General features: G+C 42.6%; 2 long non-coding RNA genes across 3 annotated transcripts; one reads left to right on the forward strand and one right to left on the reverse strand.

The window, feature by feature from the left end:
• The first annotated feature begins 549 nt into the window (after window positions 1-549).
• On the forward strand, window positions 550-23,230 carry LOC127022420 (uncharacterized). Of its 2 annotated transcripts, XR_007767343.1 has the most exons (5): window positions 550-723; window positions 17,285-17,375; window positions 17,885-18,018; window positions 19,793-19,984; window positions 21,284-23,230. It is a non-coding gene; the product is annotated as an uncharacterized LOC127022420 (long non-coding RNA). The 2 variants fall into 2 exon arrangements; XR_007767342.1 differs by lacking the exon at window positions 17,285-17,375.
• On the reverse strand, window positions 1,886-5,355 carry LOC127022428 (uncharacterized). Its single transcript, XR_007767345.1, has 4 exons — window positions 5,291-5,355; window positions 4,284-4,407; window positions 4,004-4,092; window positions 1,886-2,012 (listed from the first exon to the last, which is right to left on the reverse strand). It is a non-coding gene; the product is annotated as an uncharacterized LOC127022428 (long non-coding RNA).
• Window positions 23,231-27,757: the final 4,527 nt, after the last annotated feature.

The following is a 27,757-nucleotide window of genomic DNA, read 5'->3' on the forward strand; positions in this document are numbered from 1 at the left end:
GACTGCATGCCAGGCAACTCTCCCCTTGAGCAGGGATGCCTCTCAATATTAAGAGACAATAGTCGTTTAGCTTAAATAAGTAAGTTTTAAATAGAATGAATCACTTAAAGTTATAATGTTGTGTGATTTAGTATGCCTGTTTGCTTAGCTTTACTTAGCATGAGTAGCTAGATTTGCTGAAATCTTAGGCCGCAAGCTGTAAACTTTCACTTAGATTTACTGAACGTGTACCTACTGAGTCAAAACAAGGGCCTCCAGAGCCAGCGTAAATCAGAAGATAAGGAGGCTTCAAGGCTAAAACCGTCAACAGCACCTGCAACTCAACAAGATAATGAACGGCCTGTCTGGAGACAGTGAAGGAATCCAATAAGCAGTCAGAAGGTGTCAGGCCAGAACCACTATTGGACCAAAGGGCGCGTGGAGGACACACAAAGAGAGTATGAAGAATGTGTGAGGGGCGGGTGAATAGTCTGTAAGGGTATAATTACCCAGGGATTTCTTTGTTTGGGTCCTTCCGTCCTTCCTTCCGTCCTTCCTCCCGTCCTTCCTCTCCTTCTCCTCTCCCCGCCCCCTCTGCAGGGGCACCCAGCTGGGGCTGACCCTGCTGCTGTACCACTCTACTAAATTATTTATTTTTTTAAGACTCGATGCCTGAGAGTCTGTTTCAGGAAACCGAGGGCTCGAACTTCGGAGCGAACTAACACCGGACGCCTGGACGGATCGGTAAGTGATTAATAGCATGCTAAACTTTGTAATCCTAACTAAGTGATAAAAAGGATTGATTGTGCACATATGATTCCCTTAGCCATAAACCGTTGACCAACTCTGAGACTAAGATTGGATCCAGCCGCACCTAGACTCCTCTCTGAGAAGGAGTTTAGAAAGCAAGAGGGTCCATTCTGAACCTCATGACTCAACAGGAGGTTTTCCTTACCCTTTGAATCTCTTAGATATAAACCGTTGACCAGGTCTAAGACTAAGTTTGGATCTAGCTGCACCCAAGCTCCATTAGAAGTTTAGAAAGCAAGGGGGTCCATTCTGAACCTCGTGACTCAACGGGAGGGTCTCCCTTACCTTTTTGCATCTCCAATCTCTGTGCAAATCATTCTAAATCGATTCTAACTCAATTTTCCTTTGTACGTTTCTCCCATGTAGTAAGTAATAGACTGAACCTTGCCATTGAACTGTTAAGTTGCACTTTTACAAATTCTTTAAGGATCCTAAATCACTCATCTGCAACAGTGCCACAATAGTTTTATCACAAAGATATGCTGTTCCTGAACAGCTGCTTCTAGCACTGCTTAGGTGGGTGTAGTACCAGCTCAGTAATTAGCAACTACACCCTCAGCAACTGCAGTTGTTTGATAAAACAGCCCTGAGTCATTAGGATTCTGAACTCCTGTGTCCTGGAGGACATCAGCCCAAACTTATTCAAGGAAATAAACTGATAGCTACTAAGGCCGTTCGATAGTTTGCTGTTCATAGCACCGGCATGCAGAGAAGAGCATGAGCAACGGACTGTTTCCCTAACCGAGTGCTAAAGGCACACGCCTGGGAAGTGAAATGGTTGGGGTTCAGTCCCTACTCCAGCGGCTTTCAAAGAGCTCTGAGCAAAACCAGAGCAGCTAAAACAAGAGAGACTTTGTCCGGATCAGCCTGTAGCTCAGGCACTAGCTCAGTTCCCTTCTCAAAGGTAGGCAGAAAGGATCTGAACTCAGATTTCATTCCTTTCATGACTGACAACGTCATGCCATCATGACAACTGAGATGTATATATAAGGGACATCACTAGCACTTCTCTCACTTTGTGACTCAAACCCTTCGATTTTATCAGACCTGTTCAGAAACAAATCAAAACAAGGTTATAATCTATTCTCATGTTTTATTTTGACAAAAACCTGTCCATGCTGGATAAGCCTTTGCATGCAGTCTGGTCCTTTCACCTCAGGGTGGGTAGCAGTTGAAAAGGAGAGATGAAGGCAGTGAGGATGGTCCAAGGCAGCAAACAGTTTCTGTATAAGAGAACACCAAACAGATGAGCAGTCTTCAGGTTGGGAAAAGACAAATGAGGAAGGCTATAAACAATGAATGGTGCCGAAGAGGTGACGAGGTAATGACTATTCACTGCGTAGCACCACACAAAAACTACAAGGCACCCATTGAAATTACCAGGTGTCAAACTAGGAGGAGAGAGCAGATATTTCCTTGCATAGTGCATAATTATATTGTCATAGGCTGCTGTGCAGGCCAAAAGTGTAGATAAAGTCAAAAAGTCATTAGAGAAATTCAGGGAGGGCTGGTCCACCGGTAAAAATTAATTTAAAAAAAAAAAAAGTAGTCTTAATTCAACCTCTGACTCAGGAGGGGAGGCTAGATCACTCTTCACATGCTCTTTCTTGTGCTTTCTCTGAGCATTACTGCTGAAGTGCCATAGTCACTGTGACAGACAGGCTACTGGGCTAAGTTCTCTGTACAGTGATGTGAAGGTTCTTAATCTAATGTTAATTTTGTTTTATTTTTTGGCTGAGAAAATCAGGTATTCACACAACTCGCAGCACAGACATAGGATAGACAGAGACACAGAGGACACAGGAACCATCCCAACTCTCTGACATCATTGCTGGGTAAACTCTCTAATTCTGATGTTTTGAATATACATGCCCTAAAACTATATCTACAGATGCAAAAGCATTATATGAAGAGCATTAATTAAATTATACCTCTAAAGTTACCATGATACAAGTATCTATAGCTGAAAAATTAATATACCAAGACAATTACCATATCTCAGACAGAACAATAATACTCCACGCTTTCTTCTGCTAGGCTATATTTAACTTTCTACCATTGAGCTACTTTTTCTATGCTGTTTCCTATATTGTCCCCAATATGTCCTTGTTTGAGAGTTCAGACTCACAGAAAGGTAAAACAGCTGTTTCTGACACATTAAGGAGCAAATTAAAAAGCTTGTTTATTCAAGGATAAACACTGCCATTCCTTTCCATAACATCCTTGCCTATCTTGGGATGAAATTTGGTCCATTGCCTAGCACTATACAACACCTTACAACCCAGCCTGGGCTTCCGCCAGAAAGCTAATGTTTAAAATCACCTAAGGGAATATCTCAAACTTGTTTGACAGTTCTACTAATGGAGAAATCATAAGTTGGGGTAGGCAATGTGGGGATCTGGACTAGTTCTTGTAGGAATTCTTTTTCCTCCTCATGAAGGACCACTCGTCAGTTAGTGCTCAAAATGGCTTGTTTTACCCTCCTGGACATTATACCCTCTCAGGCTGTCTACTGTTGAACGCACTGCTGAATGTCCATGCCCAAACGTAGCAACCCCTGCTCCTCCGAGCCCTCAGTGATGCTGAGGCAGCACTGAAATTTTTACAGAAGGGAGACCCAGTACAGTGACCTATGCCAAAAGAAATCCTTTCCTGTTATAAGAAAGTTTGACATCTGATAGCACAAGTTAGGAGGAAATAAAGTACATTTCAGTTAACTTTGGAGTTTCTTGTACAGTTCTCCCTAACCTAATGAACTGTGGGAGGTTTTGTGCTCTGTCTACATTAAGCCCAGGCTGCCTCCTATGGAAAATGCACTGAATTTTGCTTCCAAAACAAAGGCTTCTCAAAGGGACCTGCCTTTTTTTCCTGAGGAATCAGACAATTGGGCCTCTCAAAATCTGGCCTATTCAGCATATCTCAATCAGACACCTAAAACAGACGTAAAAAGACACTTCAGAAGAATTAAGCCAGCTGGAGTTTTAAAGAAAACCATTTCTGATAGGTAAAAAAACCATAGTAGAGTGGGGATGTACATCACACGCTTGCGATATTTCTGTCCAGCTATGCTGAGGAAAGAGTAACAAAGGAATGAAAAAAATTACACATATCAGTTTAATTAGATTGACTAATTGTCTCAGTTTGAAATAAGCATTAAGCATGGGACAGCATATCCAATTTCCTTTAAAAATTACTGAGAAAAGCAGATACTCACTTGTCATCACCACCTGCTGGAAAAGAAGCTGCGAGAGTCATGGGAAAGCTTGTTCAATGCTCTTGTGCACATTAGGTCTCATTAGGTGCCTGAGGAAAGTGGCAAAGCTTAGCTTTTCTACGGCTTCTTTTATCATTTTTTGTTTTCACTAAGCTGTTCACATGATGTCTCTCAGTGGCCTAATATAAAAATGGTCCGAACTATGGGAGAATAAAAAAAAAAGGACGCGCGGGAAGCGCGCGCTCTCTGCAGGTGAAGTGCAGCAGGGGGCTGCACACACCTGGCTGCTTTCCCCAGGAGCAGGGCGGGGGGGGGCATTCCTGGTGGACTCCCTCGCCTGAAGATCGCAGACATGATCCACACGAGGAGTGAGGTGGTAACTTCTTGCTGGGTCGAGCTTCAAACTGCAATGCAAATTAAGATCTTGTGAGCATACATGCCCCAGGGCATAGCAGTTTCCTACCTCCCAGACCCAAGTGGATGACCTTTCTCTGGGTGACCTTTCATCTGGCAGGAAGCTATTTCCCCGCCTGCCCCCAAAAAGCATCTGATTATTTGGGGAATGTGACAGCACCTCTGCATTGGATTAATTCAGAGGATGGTATGAATGTATTCACTTACCAGTCCTGACCAATTTTGGGTTTAAAATCAGAAAATAAGGTCGGCCGCAACACAGTGTTACATTTCACATCTGGAATGTGTGTTACAGCTGCACTTCAGTCTCAAGGCAATTATTTTGATCCCAAACCCAGTTGCTGTAAATAAATCTAATTAATTAGAATGCTTTTCCTCTGCCTTTACAGAAAAAACTCAGTATTTCAGCAGAACCATAAGCACCAGAAGTAGGTTCTGCTCAGTTGTCCTAATTTATAAGAAATGTTCTTCAGTTAAACCTCTATCTATTTCCCTCCCACACAAACTCAGTTTTATCTCAGATTTCTGACACTAAATCACCTCTATCAGAAAGGCTGCATCAGTTCCCTGAAGCCTTAGCTTAATGCTAAGAAAATTAAAACTACTACGTTCTGGAACATTTCTACAGTGTTATTTTCCTTCAATTTCTCCTTTTTGACCTTGGTCACAAAAGCAAGCTGGTGCTGTTTTCTCTCCTATTGCATTTGTTCCAACTGCTTTAGGATTCATTTTGGTTTTGCTGTTTTCTCTAATGAGTAGCACACAGCTTGCAAAAATATTACAAACACTAAAATGAGCACCCTTCCCAAACTCCCTGGCTAGAATTCCCCTCCGGACGAGACAGCAAAAACACTGCAAGTTGATAAATATTACCAGTGGACATCCTCATAAACCAGTAGACTGAATAGCTTCTTGCATTCCTAGGAAATTCTTCTCTCTCTCCTGGCAAACTGAAAAATAGACACTACTAAGACTGTACTGCTCAAGTGGAAAAAAAATCCCAAATTATTTAAAAATTTCTGTAGTGTAAAATGCCACACACCACTAAAATTTGTTTAAAGTAGATTAAAAAACGCTTTTATATTATTGTCATTTACCACCTTTTGCATCGTAATTGTACTAAAAAATACAGTTTGGTGGTCGAGAGAGACTTCAATCTTACGGTGTGCTTTTCTTTTAGCTGCGTAATTACTTAAACGCATCTTGTCGGCAAACATTGGTGCCGGTAATTCACTCGGTGCAATAGGCAGCACAGGCAAAGAGGGCGTGAGCGCAGATGCAAGCGGGTTTGTTCAAAACGGGGCTCGGGGCTGCAGGACACCCTTCCCGCCGCTAACGCCAGCGGGGGCCTCCACCGAGGGGCTGAGGGAGGAGGCGGGAACATGGGCCAGCGGGCGCCAAACGCCTTGCGACTCTCCCTGCCTGAAAAATCTCCGGGCGCTCACCTGCCTGTGTCAAAACCCTCAACACCTGTTTAAAAAATAAATAAACAGAGACCCCTTGGGCAAGTTTAAAGTGGCGGCCAAGGGGTGCCCCGGCCCCGCTCCCCCGCCCAGCAGCCGGGCGCCCTCAGGGCGGCGGCGGCGGCTCCGGCTGGCGGCGGGCGCCATCTAGCGGCGGGCGGGGCGCCGTCGGCAGCCGTCGGGAAGGCGCCTCGCTTCGGCTGCCCCCGCGCCGCCGCCGTGCCCGCGGGGAGGCCGCTGTCGCCGGCTGCCGGCGGCGGGGCCGCGCGCGGCGGGGCCGCTCACGCCGGGGCCGGGCGGCTGTAGCGGCCGAGCCCTCGCCCCCTCCCCCTGCCCGAGGGCTCAGGAAGAGAACGGAAAAGAAGATTTCCCGGTGCTCGCCCTCGGGCAGGGCGGCCTGGCTGGCACTGGCTGACCCCAAATCAGACGATTGGGTAGCAACAATAAAACATTTATTTTTAACGCGCTTTAAAGGCCAGGGTTTCCAATTCCCACAACGCCTCTAATTAGCTGGAGCCTCTCAGAGAAGCCTGCTTTGACCTCTCGCATTCCCCGTTTCTCCAGCGCTTCCAGAGGAAGCAGCTAAGATACATCTATGTGTCCATCAGCGTGCCAGGCAGCCAGTCCGGAAGGGCTGCGGTTCTCTGAAACCCCGCTGGAGAGGCCATTAGGAAACACTCAGGCGCCATTCAATGAGGCCCTGGCACTAGTAACCTTTCTCTGGTGACACTTTCCACAGGCCCTCTCTTTAGACATGGTCAGCCAGCCTCCCTGCATGGCTCTGCAGCCTTCAGGGCCCGAACACCGCTCAGGGAGTAGCGCCAGCCCTGGGAATTATAAAAAAGATCTTGAAGACGTTAATTCACGCTTTTTTGCACTGTATGAAAAAAACAAAAATTGACTGGGAGATTTCTGCTGCAATTATTTCATGAAACTGTGTATACCTCAGCATCATCCATGCTGCCAGTAACCTCCGGTCTGACCACGGCCATTGAGCTGAGACCGCGAGGCCATGTTATGTTTCTCTGTGTGACAGGTTAATTCTACAATCCATTATTTTCATGGGCAATAAATTTCACAAGGAAGCTCGTTTCTTGGTAACACGATGAAATATTTCTACTCGCTTTTGCCTTCACTTAAATGATATGGCTGTTGTGCATCAAGCGCTGATAGAACCCGTCCTCACCCAGGGCTGTACCAGGGCTTATAAACATTTCTGGCAAAATTTTTCACACACAGTTGCAACCTCATTGTCGTGGCCTATTTTCAGAAGGGAAGGCTTCCCTAGAAGCTATTTTACAACTCTATTAAGAGCTATATTCTGAATAACAGACCTGAGTAGTTGTGAATGTTTTACTGAAATGGCATATATAGCACTGTAGGGCTGAAGAGCAATTAGGATATATAAACCCAGCATGGCAAAGCAGTGACAAAATGAAGATGGTGTTAATGTCTTGGCAATCCTACCTTATACAGCAACCCATGTGTTAGAAGTATTTTGTCCATATGATTTTTAAGGTGAGAACATGTGTCTGGCAAAACCATTTTTTCTTCAACTTATTCAGGTAGAACATACGTCATCTAGAGGTTGATTATGATCTTAAAGTTTCTCTGTGTAGAGGCATTTAATTCACAGTTTAAATTTCAACAGACTTACAAGACATTTTTTTAAATATTACAAGAGAAAGAATTTTTCTAGGTTAAAATTCAGCTTGATGTGTTGAAGACATGAGCTGTCAAGACCTTACTTTCGAAGTCCTGTATCTTTGCGTTATTTATTAACCCATTGCTTCCCAAGTCATTCACTAAAACAGATGGGCTTGGATGCTTTGTTGCTGGGCAACTGTGAGAAAGGTCAGCAAACTTTATATGAATGATGAGGTTCTAAAGATCTCCAGCCAGGTCTCCTTCATGTTCTTGAAAGCAATATCTAATGTGGCCAAGTACAGCCTGATGTCCTTTCTTGGGCATTTTTCAAGTGAAACAAATGCCTATGGTAATCAGCTAAACCATTTGTCCAAACTAAAAAAAAAAAAAATAGCAAGGTTCACATAGGATGATTGAAAGTGATAAGTAGGTAACAGAAATACTAGTGTTGACATAATAACAGTACTTCTAAAACAAATATAATTACTCTATCCCTTGCAATATTAACTGAAAATCACAAAGAGCTGTGCAAACAGCAATCCAGCATGTGAATAACAGGAGGAAAGCGCATTTCTTACAGACACGTGCAAACTGGAGAATGAAGTGATTTGTCTAATTGCTTTGTCCACTTCTCTAGTAGTACAGACTGATCCCTTTGTATTCCATATATTTTATTTCTAATTCTATACCATGCACAGTGCTATTCCACTTCAAAACTGAGCACTTAAAGGGATTAGTGTTTGTTGATTGCTTTCATGAGATAATACAGCCTTGTTCTCCTCTATGCTATTTACCCATAATCTTTTATTTCCAAGGAGAAAATTCTGATTAGCCATATGCTTTGAATAGCAGAATTATTTCCTAGAGTGTGACAATTGTGTAATCATTCAAATAAGCCAGTAAACAAGCCAGGACAAATTTATCCCCGGCATAACAATTCTGATTCAATTGAAATAAAAACAGTTATAAATTCAATCCACAATAACAGAGTAAAATGCCCATGGGGTTCAATGAGTGAAACCTCTCAGGCTGGAAATACCTGTTCTGGTTTCTTAACCAGATTAATGCATCAGCCTTGCAGAATATGCTGTGTGTTAAAATACAGCAACATGGACAGAGACCAATGAAACCAGTTCCCAAACAAGCTGAAATTGCTTTAGTGAATACAAAGCAGAATTAACATTGTAGCTACTGTAGGCATCTGGGCCTGGAAATAAATTATGAGAGGTAGATTTCTAATAACTCTTTTTTTCAGAGATGAACTGAACCTTTAAGGCTTTTTAATTAAAATAGAAAAGATGCATGTGGCCTTTCAGAGAGACATGGGGAGGCTTGTAGAGCACTGAAGTCTGAAGAAGCAGCGATGATACAATTTCTGTTACTCAGTGGTTTATGCAACGACAAACTCACAGCCAGAATGGCTTTAATTTAATGCATGGTTAGAAGACCAAGAACGCACAAAGCCCCAGAGCACTCCTGCACCACAGTTGAGATGAAGACCCTGTGGCCGTACCTGGAATACTGCCCAGCATTAACTGATACTTTCTTTGAAGAATTCTGAAAAATGTGAAAGGACTTCCAAAAGGACTTAGAAGAACGATTTGAAGCCCAGGGAACCTAATAACAGAAGAACCTCAAACTGCTTAGTTTGTTGAAGAGAAACTCAGAGTTGATTCGATCGAAGTATCTGTTTAGGAGAAGATTTCTAATAGTCAAAGCTGAAGGAAAAGGAGGATTCTTTAGCTGGAAGCTAAGCCAAATAAAACCAGAACAGAAACAAGGACCACATTTTCCACAGTGAGCATAATTAACTCCTGGAATAATCTACTCAGGGAGCAGGTGTTTTCTCCATCATTCTCAGTCTATCTGGGGCAGGTATGAGCTTTGCACATTAATGTTTGGAAAGAGACACACTGAGACCTGCCGAAAAACATTACTGCAGCTTGTCCAAACATTGAAACTGCCAGCTTGCCCAGATGCAGCAAGGAAAGCTCGTGATTCAGTAGTAACTGCCTGCTGCTGCCTACCAACACTCACACCAGTAGGCTGTGTAGAAGCTATTACAAATCTTCCCGTGGTTGACACACCATCAGGGAGCTGAGAGGAGGAAGAAGGCAACAAGTCTCTTAGATCTAAAGGTCCCAGTGCTCTGCCACAGGATGAAGCAGGGTCCCAGGTGGCCTGACTGCCAGCCTCAGCAGCCCCTTTTCAGTCCCTCCCATTGCAGGGGTTCAGCATCCCGACCAACACAACCTTGATGCCAGCCACATGACATGACCCTTCTTCAGGAACCGCACTTCAGTTGCCTGCATGCCTTACCTGGCCCAGGAATCGCTCTCTGACCAGCCCTCTGAGTGTAAGCCTAGAGTAAAACCCCCTCCATGTTACTTAGACAAGGAGAGGATGTCCTGTGAACATCTGGTGGGACAAAGGCAATGTGTGGAAAGGGGGCAAGGGGAAGAGGGTTGCTTTGAGTATGTGGTGGTGTTATGCTTGAGAGGTGTTGCTGTCGGGAGTTCTGTAATGAGGTGGAGAATATCTGTAACTGCAGGGCTGTCGTGGTTTAACCCCAGCCAGCAACTAAGCACCATGCAGCCGCTTCCCCCTCCCCCCTCCCAGTGGGGTGAGGAGGAGGAGGCGGGGGGGGGGGAAGTGTTAACACTGTCTGCCCACACCTGAGTGACCGTCACATGAAGCGGCACCGGGGTGCAAAGGCAAGAACCTGGAGAGAAAAGACCAGGAGGGCAGAAGACCTTCTGAAGGAACCTCCTGCCAGGTATAAGAGACATGAAAGGCTGCTTAAATATCTCTCCTGAGCTCAGAAAGCATAGAGGGTGCTTAAAACACTCCAGTGAGGCTGTGAGTAGTTCTTGGGATTACACAGGTTCACCCAGAGCTGAGCAACAGTGTCAGTGGAGCTGCGGGACTCAGCTGGACCAGCTCACAGCCCCAGGACAGTGCCCACCTGGGAAACCAGCACAGCTCCACGGCAGAGCAAGGCACAACTGTAAGAAGTGAGTCAGTTGTGTTGTATAAAATTTTCTAATTAAAATCTCAGTGCAAAGCAGATATTCAACAAGGAAACTTCAACAAAGCCATTAACATTTGGTGAGACTATAAATATGATGAAGTGTATGAGACCAAATTAATAATAGGCTGTACTGCTTGTATATTCTACATAAAATAATCTCATTTATGCGGGGGTGAGGAAGCAACAACTTAAATTCTTGTTAACAAAAGGTTACAATGGAATCAAGTATTAGAAGCTTCCAAAAAAGAGCACTGCATTTACAATCCTCCTCTGTAAATTCAGTGACTGTTCCCCCCTCCTGCCCTGTAGTTTCGATCCATGATAGATGTAGTCTTTTACATAGCTTATTTTTGAAACTTCAACTTTTAAGATCTTCTTGTCTTTTAGACATTGATAATAATTCACTGTAGCTAAAATCCCAATGCCTGTGATAAAAAATGTTCTTCCATATTTTATACTGCCAGAAATGTCCATTAGTAAGAGACCTGAATCATATTTCCCATTTCATTTTTCTGAGGAAAAAAATGTCCTGAGCTCATTTCTCATTATAATTATTATGTTAATTGTTTTCTTAGGAAACTCTTCTTCCTCGGAAAACAGACTGGATTAATTCCCCTTTCAGCATTCACAGGATGCACATACCAATGTCCCAAAATAGCAAAATAATTATGTCAGGCACCAGTGGACTTCTTTTCTAAAATCAATCAATCTATTTATCTATTTATCCAACTTCAGCAAAGACTTTCATATATTATATTCAGTGCTCTGAGTCAAGCTTGCTCGGTGCTATCAAATCATTAGGAAGGAGGCTCTCGCCATGCAGAATGGACTGCCTGGCATGGATACGTGGGAGCCAGTTGAGAATAGACTGGGTGATTTTCAGATGGGTCCAGTGTCTCAAAACCAAAACATCTTAGCACAGAGAGCACAAGGAGGAGATGCCATGGGCTGGTTTGACCAGAAGTCAGCCCCCAGCCCCCGTGTGAAGTCTACATCCACCTACAAGGTAATGCAGCTTAACTACTTGGAAGCGTTCAAGGCCAGGTTGGATGGGGCTTTGAGCAAGCTTATCTAGTGAAAGATGTCCCTGCCCATGGCAGGGGGGTTGGACTAGATGATCTTCAAAGGTCCCTTCCAACCCAAACCATTCTATGATTCTATGATACCATGGCTCATTACGGGGAAGGGTCAGTTTTACTCTGCCTGGTTTCTGTAGATGCTGTTCTTTTATAATTCTGTCTGTGTGTGTGTCTGTCTCTGTGTGTGTGTTTTTACATACAATACAATTTTACATCTTCATGAAGATTCCCACTGTGATTTTAATTTTTCCTTGGCATAAGCCTCCAAACTGGACTCAGCAAGATGAGTTAAAATATATATTTATTTTATATTATAATTAATATGTTCAACTTAAAATCAAAGGCCTAAATATTGCCAACAGAAGCAGCTAAAGACGCTTGAAAGGGCTATGCAAATTCCAGTCTGACCGAGGTCAGTGGCAGTGGCCTTGATCTGCACCTGAGTTAGTCCAGCTGCTGACTGCATGCTTTGAGTTCTGCCTTCGGCACGCTGTGCTCTGGACAAGCTGCCTCTCCATGCCTGTGCCCGCCGCAGCCTCCCCGCCCCGCGGGACCCTCTGCGATTAGAGCAGCCAGACACCAGTGCATGGTCACCTGGAGTCACTGACCAGGAAGGATATCAGGAGAGAAGGTCCCAGCCGGACCTCTGGAGAGTTTTTGTGCGCTTGGGAGGCAGGCTGGAGGCTCACCGCCATCATGTAACCCAGATGTGCGTTTCCTCGTCCTGACTGTGCCAGATGTGTGCCTCCCAATCTGAACAAGTAGGGTTTCACACCTCAGTACAAAGGGAAGGTCTATTAAACACCTGTTTTCATGTCTTGCAAGATGTCTAATAAGCTTACTTAGACAATTTAAAGAAATGGGTTTCCAAATTCCCAGCTAATCTGTCTGAGACAGGGACCAATAGCTAAAATGTTGAGGCCTGCATATATCACTTCTGTTTAACACAAACATTTGATATGTTGTCAATTTAAGCTTTAAAATTTGCAAGTTATTTCAGCCAGATCATTGTAGAAGTAATTACAAGGAAATTTCTTTGGAGGGCAGCTACTTTTTCTAATAAGGGAACATTTGCCTGGGTTTTATTTTTCTGAATGTACAGAATTTCCCAGGCTGGGCAAATTGAGCCAAGAAGAGACAATCCAAGGACAGACTAAGTCCATTAGGAACACCGGCATAAAAACATGCTACAGAAATGAACTCAGAGAAATCTCTTCTTACTGGAGAATATCAGTATTTCATAAAGTGCTCTTAAATCCAGTGTGCTTTTAGGGCAACTATTTAGTTTCTTGGAAACAAAAACCATTGCATTCTGCTGAAGAGCACATAAATAAGTAAATAAATAAAAAGTGTTAGATAATTAAATCATCCTATCTTCGCAGTGCTACATTATCCTGCTGTTATCAGATTAAGACTGTTTTTTCTGCTAACTAATCAGATGGAGGGATTAAAACCTGCATACGCCAGTGAAACACAAAACAGCCAGAGGGAGAAAAGCCAATTTGATAGGACAGATGGGCTGGGAGACGGTGACATGCAGTGCCTTACCGTTGCTGGGAAGAAGAGTGGCAACTTTGTCATGAAAATGGATTGGCAGAAATATATCAGCAATGGCACTTTGACAGCCCGCAGGATCTGCTCTTCTTGCCTCCAGCTTTCCAGGACACAGGTTTTCCAGGAGGTTTTCTATGAGGGTGCACGCAGGTGACACAGCCGACAAACTTCATGAGGAACTGTCACAACCTGGAGTAGTTATGATACATTCTGTCTACAAGAGTGCTCCCAAACATGGCCATATGTGCTAGCGACTGCTGCACCAACTTAATGAATGCCTTCCCCAATTCCTAACAATTTAAAGCATTGCTATGATAGGCACCTATTTAAATGCACTTGCTAAAATCATTGCCTCTGTTCAGGTCCCCCATCAGAGTAATGCCCAGTGGTACCTTTTCTCTTCTGTGTGGTTTGTGGTGCTCGGTGCAGTTCTGTGCCCTGGAAAACCAACAGCAGCTGTGCCAGTGGCATATGGATTCAAAGAAGCTGCTACAGGCAGTTTCTGAATCACAGAGGATCAATATTAATTACATTTCATCACTTTGACACTGTACTGGGGGGGGGGGAGCTAAAAATAGCTCTATTTCCCCTGTTTATGTTCTTTCTCCTTCTCAGACTTTTCATTCCATTTCTCTTCTTTAAACTCCAGTCATATACATGGGACTAGCTGAGGGGCGTCCCAAACCATGTCAGAAAGAAAAATTGGCTTTATGCGGCTTTCAGAAGTCTTTGATCCTCGACGAATCTGAGCAGGGTTCTGACCTCCCCACATCCCTGGAGCAGGGCAAAGACACCCAGGAACTGCCTCATTACCAGCTATATATCTGAACTGTCATTTTTTTCCATCATGCTCTTCAGTCCCTTTCCCCTCTGACAAGCTGCTTTTTCATGCATCCTTTCTTACATTAATTTGCAGAGCTGCTTTTTTCCCTTTGTCCTTTCAAATTTTTTTTTTTGCTTCTTTACTTCTTCAGTTTGACCTTCCTTATCTCATTCAAGATGATTTTTATTATACAGACATGGTCATTCACTGCAAATTGCAGAAATCTAATGTTTAGCACTAGAAGTCTTTCCCCAATTTCTCTAAGGCTTCTCATGCATTCAGTCTGAAGAATTGCTTTCAGAATCATAAAGTAATGCTTTGGATGTTAACTTTTTATTTTTCTCATTTCTTCTGAACTTGTCTTCATACATAGTTCCTCCATCCTGTGCATCTACAATCTAATCTTTAAAAATAGTTTCTTTTTGAGCTCTCAGACTTTTTTATGAGGTAGGTTGCATTTTAAGATAGCATTTTTGACCTTCCAGTTTCCAAATTATAATTTCACACAGTGATCACTACTTCCTTACACAGCAAAGTATCGTCAGAGAGACAGTCTAGCATTTTCATGACTTTTTCACATGACAAGTCATTTTCTTTAAAACTGTTACTCATACTCTGTTTTCTCAGTCTTCATCTCCTTCCTCGCTGATCTGTTCCTTATTCTTCCTTTGGGTTGCTATTTAATCCTTATTTGCACTGTGTCCAGCTACTGGCTCCTTTTCCCCCAGCCATTTCATTTCTGCTGGAGGAAGCTATTTCTGCTGTAGCTATCCCTGAAAGTAGCCCTCCTCCTACATTAAAAGTAGCAGTCTCTTTTAACAGCTTAATTAAACTGGAACATTTCTTAAGGTTAAGCACTTAAGGTTTCTGCAAGGGGACATCTTGCATTACACGCAAGTGATAACTTGCTAGAAAAGCTTAATTAAAAAAAACAGAAAACAAAACGTCAGATCTGACTCTTCTCCCTACTTCAGCAACATGAATTTCAGTTGAATTATTTATTCCCAGTTTGCGTGAGGAAAAGAGAGGAGGATATGGTCCTCTATGTGCCAGTAGGGCCTGTACATCACCTGCACACACACCGGGACTCATTTCTTGAGTACCACAGTGGGAAGTAGTTTGAATTTCCAAAGAACTGAGAAAACTCTACATCCCTGTTCCCCTCCCTCCTCTTTCATATTAGTACTTGCTAACAAATGCATCCAGTCACAGGTGCAGGAGTGGCTGCCCAGCCCTTCCACTAACACGGTGGCCACACTCAGCCATAAGAAAAGCTTCAGCAATCAGGAGTCACAGTTTGTGTCAGAAATATTTTCTTGATTTTACAGAGCAGTTGTTTTGCCTGAGGTGAATTTTGATCCTTCATCAGTTTTGATTTAATTTGTTTTAAAGGAGAAAAACCTATTTTGATAAAAGGCAACATCCTGGACAGTGCAATATGACTTGTCAGGAGCAAACCAGTTTGCAATCAGCTTGGGACTGTGTAGCAGCAGGGATTTTCCTCTGCAGCAAGCTGACTACACTAAGTTCAGTGAAAGTCAGGAATAACTATTTAACATTGGACATTGGCTACAGTGTGAGGAAGCAAAGGAAGTCGTGGGCTACAGCTCTAGAACCGATTAACAGATTGTCGTTCCTCTCTCACCATGACCTGGCATAACTGAGTGGCTGCCACTGTCATCACTATTTGCCTCCCACATACGTGGGAGAGCAGTAGGTCTGATACAGTGTCTCACAGCAAAACTGGTTTCTAGAAAATTACTTCATGTGCTTATGGTTCTTCAAGTAAGCATATCAATATCTGCATGAATGCCATCACAACTTGAGATCTATTAAAGTCTAAAGCATGTACAAGATTAAGAACTATAGCACTTGAAAAGAATAAAGATATCTTCTGAATTAGGGCCAGAGGCCAGAAATACATTATGTCTAACAACCTAGCAAGGTGTAAGTTGAATGAGTAGATCTTTGGATGTCACCCCTCTGAAATTTTATGGAAGCATCAGGCATTCTGACACTTGAAGTACAGAAATTCAAGTCCTTTAAAAATGTGTAGAACTAGGGTTTTTTCCAAATTATTCTAACTCTTGTTTTTCATATTATGTTTTAACTACGTAGTTGTTTATTCAATCTTACTGCTTTTACTATATAAAAACATGGTGTACTTTGAATTTGTATACAGTACAGCAGACATCTACAAGGGATATGTAAAACGCAAATCACAGTGTTCGATACCAATAGTTCAAGGAACAAACCTAAACAAAAGTTAATTTTAAGGCTGCATCTTTAATCTTACATGTTTCTGAAAACTGAGTTCATTCTTCTTCACTCTGCTAAAAATAACTGATGACATGGCAAGTCTCCATATTTTGTGATTTGTGTTTCAGAATATTCTCCAGATAGCAACCTTGGCCTGGCCGTGAGCCAGACAAACCTTTTTGTGTTTCCTTTCTTTCATTCAGCCTTTTAAAAATGCTTTGCTTTTAAGTTTTTAGCCTAGAGCTGTAAAAAGGCAACTTGATACAATACAGATCTCAGGATATGATGTGATTCATAGGAGATACACCAAATTTTAAAAGCACTGTTCAGTCTGGAGCTTCAACAGCTTCAATTAAAAACTGTGTTCGAGCCCAAATAAATGGATCATCCTCAAAGATGATTGAGCTCTAAAGCTGGAGAAGCAACTTTTTTAAGAGCACATGCCAAGCTGTATTTTCTTTCCCAATTTAGAGGTTAAGAGCAGCTCTGGTAGAAGCTCAGTGGGACGTGAGGGATGCTGCCCCACAGAGAGGCAAGACGATACCAATCAACCAATTGGCAGTACCTTGCCTCTGAAGGGCAGGGACTGTCTCTGTCCTTTAAATTCAAAGGATTCCACTGAATTCAGAAGAAACTAGAAACTTTTGCCTTCCATAGATGAATTTGCAAACTGCAGAATTTCCCAGCACTATCCCAAACTGTGCTATGGGCCGTTCAAAATATGCTCCTGTGTCACAAGTTGTTGACCACTGGCCTTTGATACTCTTGCAGGTAAGTGAATTTGCACTGCTTGAGAGGAATTTTTGGGTCCATAATCAATAAGACAGAATTTAACATTAACTCTTGATTTCAAATGCCCAACTCCGTGAAAGTCAAGAACTTATGAAGCTGAAAGCATATCTCTTTTTTCAATTATATCAACAGACCTAATATAGGCTAATTCCTCTCCTCAACGAATCTAATATAGGCTAATTCCTCTCCCCACAAACCTCAACTCTTACACCCTTAAAGCATCACAGCTGCTGCGGTACAATTGCTACAGCCCCATGGAGAACAGAGAACATGGACAGAAGAAGCAATGGTTGAGAGAAGAGTTACACAGGTATATGTAATATGCAAATACAGTCTAATATTAACGGTGAATTGTCTTTGCCTGGGGCTGTGGTGATATCTAGCTATGATTGTAAACTTATTTCTCCTACTCTTCAAATTCATGCGGTTTCTGTAGGAACACTGCTTTTGTTTCATTGATCTAAACTAGCTTGACTTTTAGGGAGGGCAAGAAGCACAGTAATGGAGACTTTAACCTTTGTTTGATTCTGTTGTATGTGCTACATGTCCCTTTCACCCCTAGCGGCAGTGAAAACAAAGTCAAACTTGCGCAGATACCAATTCAGTGCTGGGCAACAGGCTGAATCCTAGGTGCAGCCTCTCACTGGCCTCCAGCAATAGGGACTTGTAACAACTGCTGATGAATCTTTACTGGGGAGTGGAGGGAGAAAGGGAAAACAAGACAAGCTGCTGGAAGGATGCTTGTCATCTGTCCTCCAGAGTTTCTTCTTAGGCATGGATTACCCTTTTCACAATGCTTGCACCATGCACTTTTCTCAGAAAGCCGTGGCCAAGGTGCAGCACAGTTGTGATGAACTTTGATAATGACACAGTGCAGCTGAGAAGGTGTGAGGCCTCAGCGTGGCTTTGGGCTACACAAAGACCTGCCAGGTTGAAGTAAAAAATGCCTCAAGGTAAGTGCTGTGAGGGAATTCTCTTTCTTCTGAGATCTTTTACTGTATGTCTGAACAACTGCTCATATTGCCTATGCAAACTTCATAGGTTGCTCATGCTGAGTGAATGTCTGTTTCAAAAAGCAAGGTTGCTCTTAAATACTTAATTTTTATGCACTGCTTGAAGTCCCAAATTGTTATTCAAGGACAGCAAGTATATTTCCAGCAACAAAAACAACTCAGTGGGAAGTTTAACTATTTTATCCTTGCCTTCACTGTCTCACAAATGAGACAAGGTTTCTTCTTTTCAAGACACTGCTCTAATTCAACATGCCTGCAAACTTTTTGATAAAGTGTCTGTCTTTTAAACGCTACACAGATCTCACTGCATCAGGAGTTTACATTGACAGAAGCATTAAAACACAAATCATAATGTGGTGCTTTTTAAAGATGCAAAGGAAAGGTAGTTTTGAACATCATCTTGGTAATAAAAGCCCAAAGTAATAAAAGCCCAAAGTAATAAATTAGGGCTGCAGAAGACATTAGTTAAAATAAACCTTATCTTGGCTAAGATATGGCAGGTATCACTTTAAAAAATACATATGAAGAGCAGTACGAAGAGCAGAGGCTTGGCTCTCACTTGGAATTAACTGCCTTGTAGTCCCAGTGCGTGTTCTTTCTTGAAACTACAGCACCCTAGCTACCGCTGGTGAACTGCAGTGTGCAGAATGACACAAGTTATCAGCTGTTGTCTGACAGCCACGACATCAGTGATTATACAAACATAGCGATAAGCAGATGTTTTTACCAGTCCAGCCACACTAGAAGTTTCCTGCTTGCTTTGATCTTGCACTCTCTGCCTTTCTCACAGTTTGATCAAGATATACAGGCAACAGCATGTGACATAGTTTAAAGATGATTTATAAGCAGGTTGAACTCATACAATATTTTATCAATGATTTATGTACTTCAGGATGCAGATCTTAAAAAATTAAGAAAATTTAAAGCATATGAAAACATTGGTGACACAATCCAATGGAAGTCTTGATCCTTACTTATGCTAATCAGGCTTCACACCTCTCCTGGGAAGCTGAACGTGTCAGCAGTTATTTCATGGTAGAATTCCTGCGACAGCTGGTTTCTCAGCTGATGATCATGCTCACAGGATCATCCTCACTTCAGCCAGTCATACCTGGGATGTCCTATCAAGACACACCTATGGACTTGCTACAAAATCCATCTCTTCAGGCAGTTCTGCATCTAAAAGTTGCAGCATCTAGTTGCCCTGTCCCTCCAAGTGGCCACTGCCTACTATATTTTGGCTGCTAGATAATTGTGTCGGGTGAGTGACCGGAGTTGATCATCTGGTCTGCTTCAGTGGTTATCAACCTTCCTCTGGATGAGGCTTGTGTGAAAAAGACCAGTGGTGTTCTGCCCCTGTTCGAGCCAGATCTTTGTAACTGCCTCCCTAAGCTCAGCCATCTCCTCCAGCAGTACCAGGACTGTCACTCCTGACTCAGGGCTCACTCCTTACCTGTGCTTATTCTGCTTCCTCCTGCTCACTCTGAACGTGCTTCCCACAGAACAGGCACTGAAGGCAGGCTAGTGAGTTTACCTGAACCTGGCTAATCCAGTTCAGAGCCTCTCAGTCATTTCAGTGCTCTCTCCCCATGCTCCGAGCACCTGAGGCACACTGCAAAAACAGTCCAGTCACCCTCAAGCTCCCTGTTGAGCCACAGCACTGTCTGTGGACCTCTCCAGTGAGATCTTCCTTACTTGTTGCATCCCCTTGCAGGTTCAGCAAGACAGTCTGGACATGGCATGTACATTCAGGTGTTACAACGATGGCGTGAGCTGCTTCTTGCCAGAGAAACAAGGAAGTAAAAGGAGAAAAAAAACAGTGAACACTCAGCCTTGGAACAAATTAAAGTTTCCTGACTCAGATGCGTAGCTTGACACAATTGCTTTTTATAAAAGCTTGTCAAATGTGAGTACCAAAACATTTTGTTTAATCAAGCATAACATACTGTACCATAATATTAGTCTTGGCTGTGCATGTGTCAGGGGAGTTCATATCACCATGAATCACTTGTTATGTTTTGTTTAAAGACTTTTGGTGGGCGGCTTGGAGTGAGAGACATGTTCTTGTTAACTCAGGAATGTTCTCATTTAGATGATTTAGGCTTCAGAAGGGAAAGTCCCTGAAACTGATATGGAAGTTGGATTCCATGCCTTGATGCAACCCCACCTCCCACGAGATCTTTGCTTGCTTGAAAATTTCCTGTGTATTGAAAGTCAGTGTAAAGCTAGATGGATTGTTGGAATAGCAGTGACCTATGCCTGGATTGGGGTTTATCTCCTAGCCCATTCATATGACATATGCCAAGGTTACTGAAAAATCAGACATTGCCAATGGAGAGGCATTTCTGTCCACAGATTCCTGTGGCCTCTTCTGCCATACATCTTTCTTTTCTTATCAAAAAAAAAAAGAAGTAAACAAAACCTAGGGACCAAAACCAAGTCAAAGCAGCCAATTAATAAAGGAAAGAAGTACTCTAGGTCAAGGGAGATGAACTGACCTGCCTCCCCCAACAGACTATTCAGCTGCCAGAGTAACTGCTATGGCAAAGCTTATGCATGACCCAGTCACTTTTTGTTCTGAAAACATTTCCTGCTACAAGAGACTGTTTGGCCCTGGAGCCTCTGTTTTCCTGTGTTTTTCACTGTCAGAAAGTGTGTGGATTTGCATTACTTGTAACAACACAGCAGCAGTCAGCAATATTTTAAATATCATCAAGGCGCAGGGAGTCAATGGCATCAGTTCTGACTGACTAGAATATTGATTATTTTTGTTAGCATCTTTTGCCAAGTGTATTTACTTGAAAAATATTACCCATTCCTGTACTCATGTGCCTGCTCAGCACAACTCTGTGTTACTTGTGAATACCTGGGCTTCTTCTAAATAAGCCACAGTGACATGGAGTTCCACATCTGATAACTAGCCCCACCTTTTCTGCAATGTTGGCTCATCCGCCTTTACTCCGTACACAGTGTGCAGCACACATACGCCCCTCAGGATAAGTTCACACAGCAAACTGAAGGTGTGATTGTATCATGGATTGGTAGCAACAGCTGTGATGCTTTAAGATCACAGTCCTCAGCACATGCTAGCAACCAAAGCAGGCACAACCAGATATACCAAGGCAATAAAAACTTGCTTAGTTTTACACTCTTAATTGTTTGGTCCCTCCCTACAAGTCTAACTTATTCTTCCCTTCCATGACAGCAGGAGCTTGCATCTTCCCAGGCTGTGACAAACTGAAGCCAGGCTGCATCACTGTGCAGGAGCCAGGGAGTGACTCAACATCAGGATGACATACGTGGCATGGGGTGAAGGTTGCACCCCTTTACATAGCGTAAGGTGGGGAGAATGCCCCTAAGGATCAGCTGATGCAGGAGCAGGGTTCATTTCTCACCCTTACCTGCTCATATTAGTGGGGTACATATCCTCCAGTCACACGTTCCCTCCACAGGATATGTAACCTTTTAGATATTCATATAGACCCTTATTACCATGCAAGCTGACCACTTAGCATTTTTTAGGGCTTCTACCCTCATAAAAAGCCTTGGGAAAATGTAAAAACTATTATAGTTGTATAAGAAGAGGAGGAAAAGATATATGGAGGGTCAAATCCAGAAGGTCAGCTTTTGTGTCCACCTCAGTTTATAGACAGCAATTAGATACAGAAATCTAATACCATAAACTTCAAAACTCTGGCTTGTACTCCTAGTGCCTAAGTCCATAGTTATCAGGGTTTTAATAGTGAAGGTCCCTTGCCTACAGTTCTACTTTTGTGAATAAATGGAACTGCCTCAACCTCTTCAGGCCTAGCAACTCATACCTCTCATACTCGAGCTGACTAGGATCTAAAAATTAGGCTTTCCGTAAATGTATCCATTGAGCTCCTTCTCTGGAAGAGATGCTCCAGGTGGTTATGGTACTTAGGAAATGAGTGGCTGGATTCTGTGCTTCCCTCTGCTTATGCAGAATCAAAGTTCTCCTTTCCTCTCTTTGCCCTGTCCTTCCCCCATCCACTAGGACCTTAAGGACTTGCGTTATGCAGGCGTGGTAATGCTTTTACTTCCTTTGTTTGACACAGCTCCATTTTGCAAACAAGAATCGAATATTCACCAAGAAAAAGAGATAAAATTATTTTAACTAAAAAAAATTGTCCTTGATGACTTGATTAAAGCAACGGCTGGAATCCAGGTATGCTACACAACCGAGGAGCAGCTTACTTGCCCTCCAGCTTGTTTGGTCTTTAAATTCTGTCAGTACAAAACACTACACATTCTGTAGGAGGAATAGTTTCTCCTTCCCATCCCATATTGATCGATTTGCACTTCCCATCCTCCTCCCCCATACCTTGGAAGCTGGGAACTGGGACAGCCTTAGGCAGTGGGCAGAAATCTAGGGTTCAAGACAGTAAGTTTGAAGGAAGAATTGCAATCATACTTCTCACTCCTAGATGAGTTCTCCAAACACTGAAGTCTTGTATAGAAAAGTGTCTGTTTCTCCTAGTGTTAGAAGAAAGGAGTGACTCTTTCTCTAACACTTGCTAGACGCTTAATCCCTGTGCAACTTTGGTACCTAGCTCTTCATAGTGTCTTCTTCTTCAGAGGATGAGCACATAAAGGTTTTAGGCATTAGAAAAAAACAAGTCTTTTTAGGTATCTGGACCAGGCAAACTAAATGATTTGTATAAAATCCCACAGGATGTCTGTGAGAGCACAAGAACTGAACCCACATTTCTTAAGGTCTGGGCAACTGCCCATGTTAGTGAACACCCTTCCTCTTTCTGGCTGATAGTGGATGTGTCTGCTTGCTGTGTGAAATGCCTGGGGCAGTATGTGGCTTCTGGTAAACAAGAGCAAAAGAGCCGCGATTCAAGTTGTGCTGAAGCCTGCCTGCTTACCTATAGCCGTAGCTGAGGCTATAATAATTGCCTTCTCCTTATGGTTGAGAGTGGGACAGCTGCTATTTTAACAGATCGCCAAGCACTTCCAGCGGTATGGAGTATTTTACATCCTGGAGCCACCTGTCCCATACTTTACCAAGTTACCTGCCAAAAAGAGAAACAGCAGTGCTCTGGCTTGCTCTGCTTTTGCCCAAGATTTATTTATAATAAAAATCTATTTCTATTTCATAAAACCAGATTTGTCTTTAATTTCCTTTCCTGCTTTGGTGGGAAAAAAGGGGGGGGAGGGGGAAGCAATAACCTATCATTTGGCTTCAGTCGCTAGTTACTGTTTCTGAGAATCTAGCAGCCCCTGTGTAAAGGCCTTAAAATCATGGAAAGCTATTCCCTGTGTGCCTTTGCATTACTTCAGAGAATTCAGCATAATGACTTCTGATCATGGCATTTCCTGATTGCAGGATTGCAACTTACTCCTGTATAATGGAGTGCAAAAATACAGTGTTTATGGTTGGATTGACCAGGAAAGCTGCACCTGCAGGGAGCGGCATGGGGCATGTGATTGCTTTCCGGAACAGTAGAGCTATTAGCTTTGTGGCAGAGGCCTAGAGCTGGAAAGATTGTGTTCATTGTGTTGGGGGGAATTGTTTGATTGATTGCTGAAGCTTGCCATATCTGTGAAACATTTGTCTGCTTTCCTCTCTATGATTACAGTGATTTCATTAAATAAAGAGGGAAAGCTACAACATTTACAGTCTAAGCATCCTCATCTGTTGCCGTTTCCTCTCAAAGCATCACCTGTCATATTCCTTACGCTGAGGGCCATCACCTTAACCAAAAGGTTAAACCTGATATTTATGTCTAAGCTAGACTTTTATCAATTTGTACCTCAGAAAGCAAACGCGAACCTTGGTTAAGCTCGTTATTGTTGTTCTTTTTGTTTGCTTGTTGAACAAATACTGCATAGCTATTATTAGTTCAGGTTGAGTTATGCTTACTGCAGAACTCATGAATGGAAAGGAGAAGGTCACTGAGCCCAAGCTCAGTAATTTTGTTCCTCATGTCCCCTTAACAATGATCCTTCCAGGCTATTCACACATTCACACTATCTGCCTCTTGTATTACAGCAGGGAAATCTCCTGCTAGGCAGATCCCTCCAGCCATATAGCCTGGATCTATCAGCAGAATGGTGAAGAGTAGACATAAGGGAAGAAAGAGAGCCTGCAGAATCCAGTAGGTCAAACCTCCTCGTTCTAGGTAAGCTAATGAGAGAGAATGCATGATCAACACAGCAGTGGGGGCTACTGCTAGCCAACCCAGCTGCCCTCAATTTCTTTTTGTCTGCTTCTCTGCCATGTGGGACTGTGGGAAACATCTTCAGGGCTTGTTTTGGTCTAAGACACATAGGAAAGAAAGAAAGGAAACAATGAAAGAAAATGTTCACACTACTGGGTTGAATATTGAGGAAAGGAATGTCTAGGAATATTTAGGGCAAGTTCTTCTCCCTATTAAAGCAGAACTGCTGATAACAATGCATGCGTGACTATAGAAGGAAATAACTGAAAACAGGGTACTCTTGCAGGAGAATCCAGCCTTCTCATCTTTTACTTTAATTTTAAACAAAAAAGATGTTTTCTGGTCTACACAGCTTTTCACATAGTTGTGAGGATCTGAGCTCTGTTGTAATTAAGTTTTGCAGTGCAGTGTGGGTTTGAAGTACAATGAGTCACTGGACAGCGCGGTTGAGGTAGGGGACTGTGCCTTCCCAGAGAACTCCTTGTGCTGTTTCTTATCTATATGTTGTGATTTAGCTTTACCTTCTCTTTGCCATTTGGTCTTTTGCTTGTGAGATTTGTAATAGGAACGTCACAGTACTGGGAAGGAATCTCACAGGTCAAGTCTAGGCTCCCATTGTCATCAAATGTTGTTACAACGATCACAGTTGATGCAAAACTGTGCAGTATGAATGCCTTGATGGTGTCCAGTCTTAACAAATGGTTGTTATTTGCGGAGTGAGAGTCCTGCCAGTTTGGAATGAGGCTGGAATCCTAAACTGGAAATGAGGAAAAGGGAGAAGCCAGCTGAATGAAACTAAAAAGACCTCATCACCTTGCAGCTGTTGCAATGTAAGCAAGCCACTTATCTAGGAGATAAAAAAGTTTCAAAAGGCTGGATGCTTGCAAAAAACTCTACTGCTCCACCTGCATGGGGAGTGTGGGAGTTTCTAATAGCTAATGACATAATTTATTGATTTTCTGAGAATAAAGGAGCTACTCTATAGCTAGCAGTTTCTGTAACTCAGCACACAAAATAGTGCTGAGATTGAATGACTTTGCAGGATCACCTGTCCACAAAGCCATTGCTGATTGCAAAGCTCTTCTGCTGCCATAGCAGAGTCAAATAGAAAGTACCATATTTTCCCAGTATGTGGCTGAATTAAGAGTTTGGTGGAACTTAATGAGTTTAGCAATTCATCACACCAAAGCAAGGGGCAGGAAACTGCAGGAGGAGTAACATGGCCTCTTTTGAGTGGCACACAGCAAATCTGGTACAGAACCAGGTCCTGAGCACCATGGCATATCTCGGGAGAGATATCAACGACATTCACAGGTATTTGGATCTCATTGGGTTCAAAACCCAGCAGCCTCTATTTGTATAAAGGCAAAACATCACCACTCCACTGACCTCCCGGTAACATGCTTGCCTAAATTGGAGGAAAAAACAGTCTAGCACAGGGCCCTTGAAATGTTGCTAACCTTTGTTTCAAAATATGTGTTAATGTAGGATACACAAACTGAGGCAACTCCAGACATTGATTTGGGCCTCAAAAATACATTAATAATTGCTGAGTCAGGGGAGAGAGACCTGGTAAAGCTGCCAAGTAGGTGCAAGAGTATCACACAAAAAAACAAGATACAGATCAGGCAGGAGTAAATGGACACTCTGCAAGGGCATCCATTAAGTTCAGGAGACAGTAAAGAACTTGAATTTTACAATACATAACAAAATGAACAACATTTCAAATGAAGCTTGGTTCAAGATTTGCTGCTTCTATATTTCAAAACACAAAAAGCTGTGAAAACCAGTAAAAGAAGAAAAGTTACAGAAAACCTGGTACTTGAAAAACCCCTACTGGGAAAAGCCTTCTACGGAGCTTTCTAGAAGGAGAATTAGCTAAAACTGATACAATATTTGCTAAACCTCTATGTTATGAAATGGAGGGATAAAGACTGGCAGAGAGAATTTGTTTCAATGGCCATGCTTACAATCAATCCAAGGTTTTAAAGAAAATATTGGGCTCTATCCCAAAGCAAAATTGTTGAAACTGCTGGACAAGGCAGTTGGCTGATGTCTTTCAGGAGGAAACTGGAACAGATTGGAACAGATGAAACCAAAAATTATACTTGAAGAAGAGGCTGCTTAAAAGCTCATCCACTGTTTCACACTATTGCAAAAGAGGCAGACCACTAGATGTATAAAGAAGGCTAAATGGGGTAAGATGGAGCATGTTACTGTGGCAGTAATAAAAGATGGGCTTACACCCATCTCTGTGATGATTTCAAGAACACCAGTAGCATGGCATAAAAATCACTATCTGTTATCTGCAATTAAGGACATATTTGCCTTATTAGCTGGTGGTAAGAATTTCCTTAAGGTATACTCAGTCTAATCCTACATAAAATGGAGATTGAAGACGATAAGAAGTGGTGTTAAGAAACTTTAGCTTGCCAAGCTATTTTGCTGTAAAACAGGCTGGTGTTTAGAACAAACGTGCTGCCTTTGCCAGTAGAGACATCTTGCATTGGTTCCCCTTAGTGTGACAGAAACAGTAACTTTGCACGCATTGAAAAATTGTATTGAAATGCCTCCTGCCTTTGCTTGTAGGTCTCTTACCTCTGCCAAGCTTAATTATGCTCACATTGAGAGAGAAGCCCCCAAATGCACTCTGGGGATGTAAAAGCTTTTGCCACAGGTCACTGTCCTGTCATTTAAATGTTCACACAAAGAAGGCAATGGGCATGGTCATTACTTTTGAAAACCCACTGCTATGCCATTCACATCGGAGAGTCTCAGTCAATAGGAAAATGCAGCCTATTTGTTATTGTACCATTAGAAGCAGGAGATAACAGTAAGCAAGCAGCAAAAAGGACAGTCTGTGTGTTTTGCTACAGGCTGAGTAAAACCTCAAGGAAATAGGGAATAATTAGTTCTGGCTTAAACAATAGACTTTAGTACAAAAAAGGACTACTTCATAACTCCCCAGTGGCCACAGAGAACCGTCATACAGTATTTTTCATAAAATAATGAACTCCACAGGAGGAGCTATTACAGTTTTTGCTTGCCCTTCTCCTCAGAATCATACAGGGAAGGGTGAGCCTGTCTTAACGCAGGAGACATAAAGAGCTTAGCATATTTAATCTGAATGCTGCCACAGACATGCTTGATGTCTAGAAATACACCAGGGGAAACGGAAACGCCAAGGAAAGGCCACAGAGCAGCACTGGCACAAGCACAAATATATATTGGTAGTTTACAAACTAGTATAAATTTTCTGATAAGGCCAGTGAAAATGAATTACTTTTAAATTGGCACATAGTAAGTTTGTGATGGTGAATGTAGCACCTGTAACTCAATGACCTATCTGGGAAGTTGCCTCCGTCTTATATTCCTTATCGACGCAGCAGCCTTCCGTTGACAGCTCTTTCCAACACAGTTCCCTTCACCTTTTTGTGTGGCCGTATACTTGCTGCAGTCAGGATCTGTCTCTCATTTCTTGCAACTGC

Source organism: Gymnogyps californianus, chromosome 1 (assembly GCF_018139145.2).
Source record: "Gymnogyps californianus isolate 813 chromosome 1, ASM1813914v2, whole genome shotgun sequence".
NCBI classification, from domain to species: Eukaryota; Metazoa; Chordata; class Aves; order Accipitriformes; family Cathartidae; genus Gymnogyps; species Gymnogyps californianus.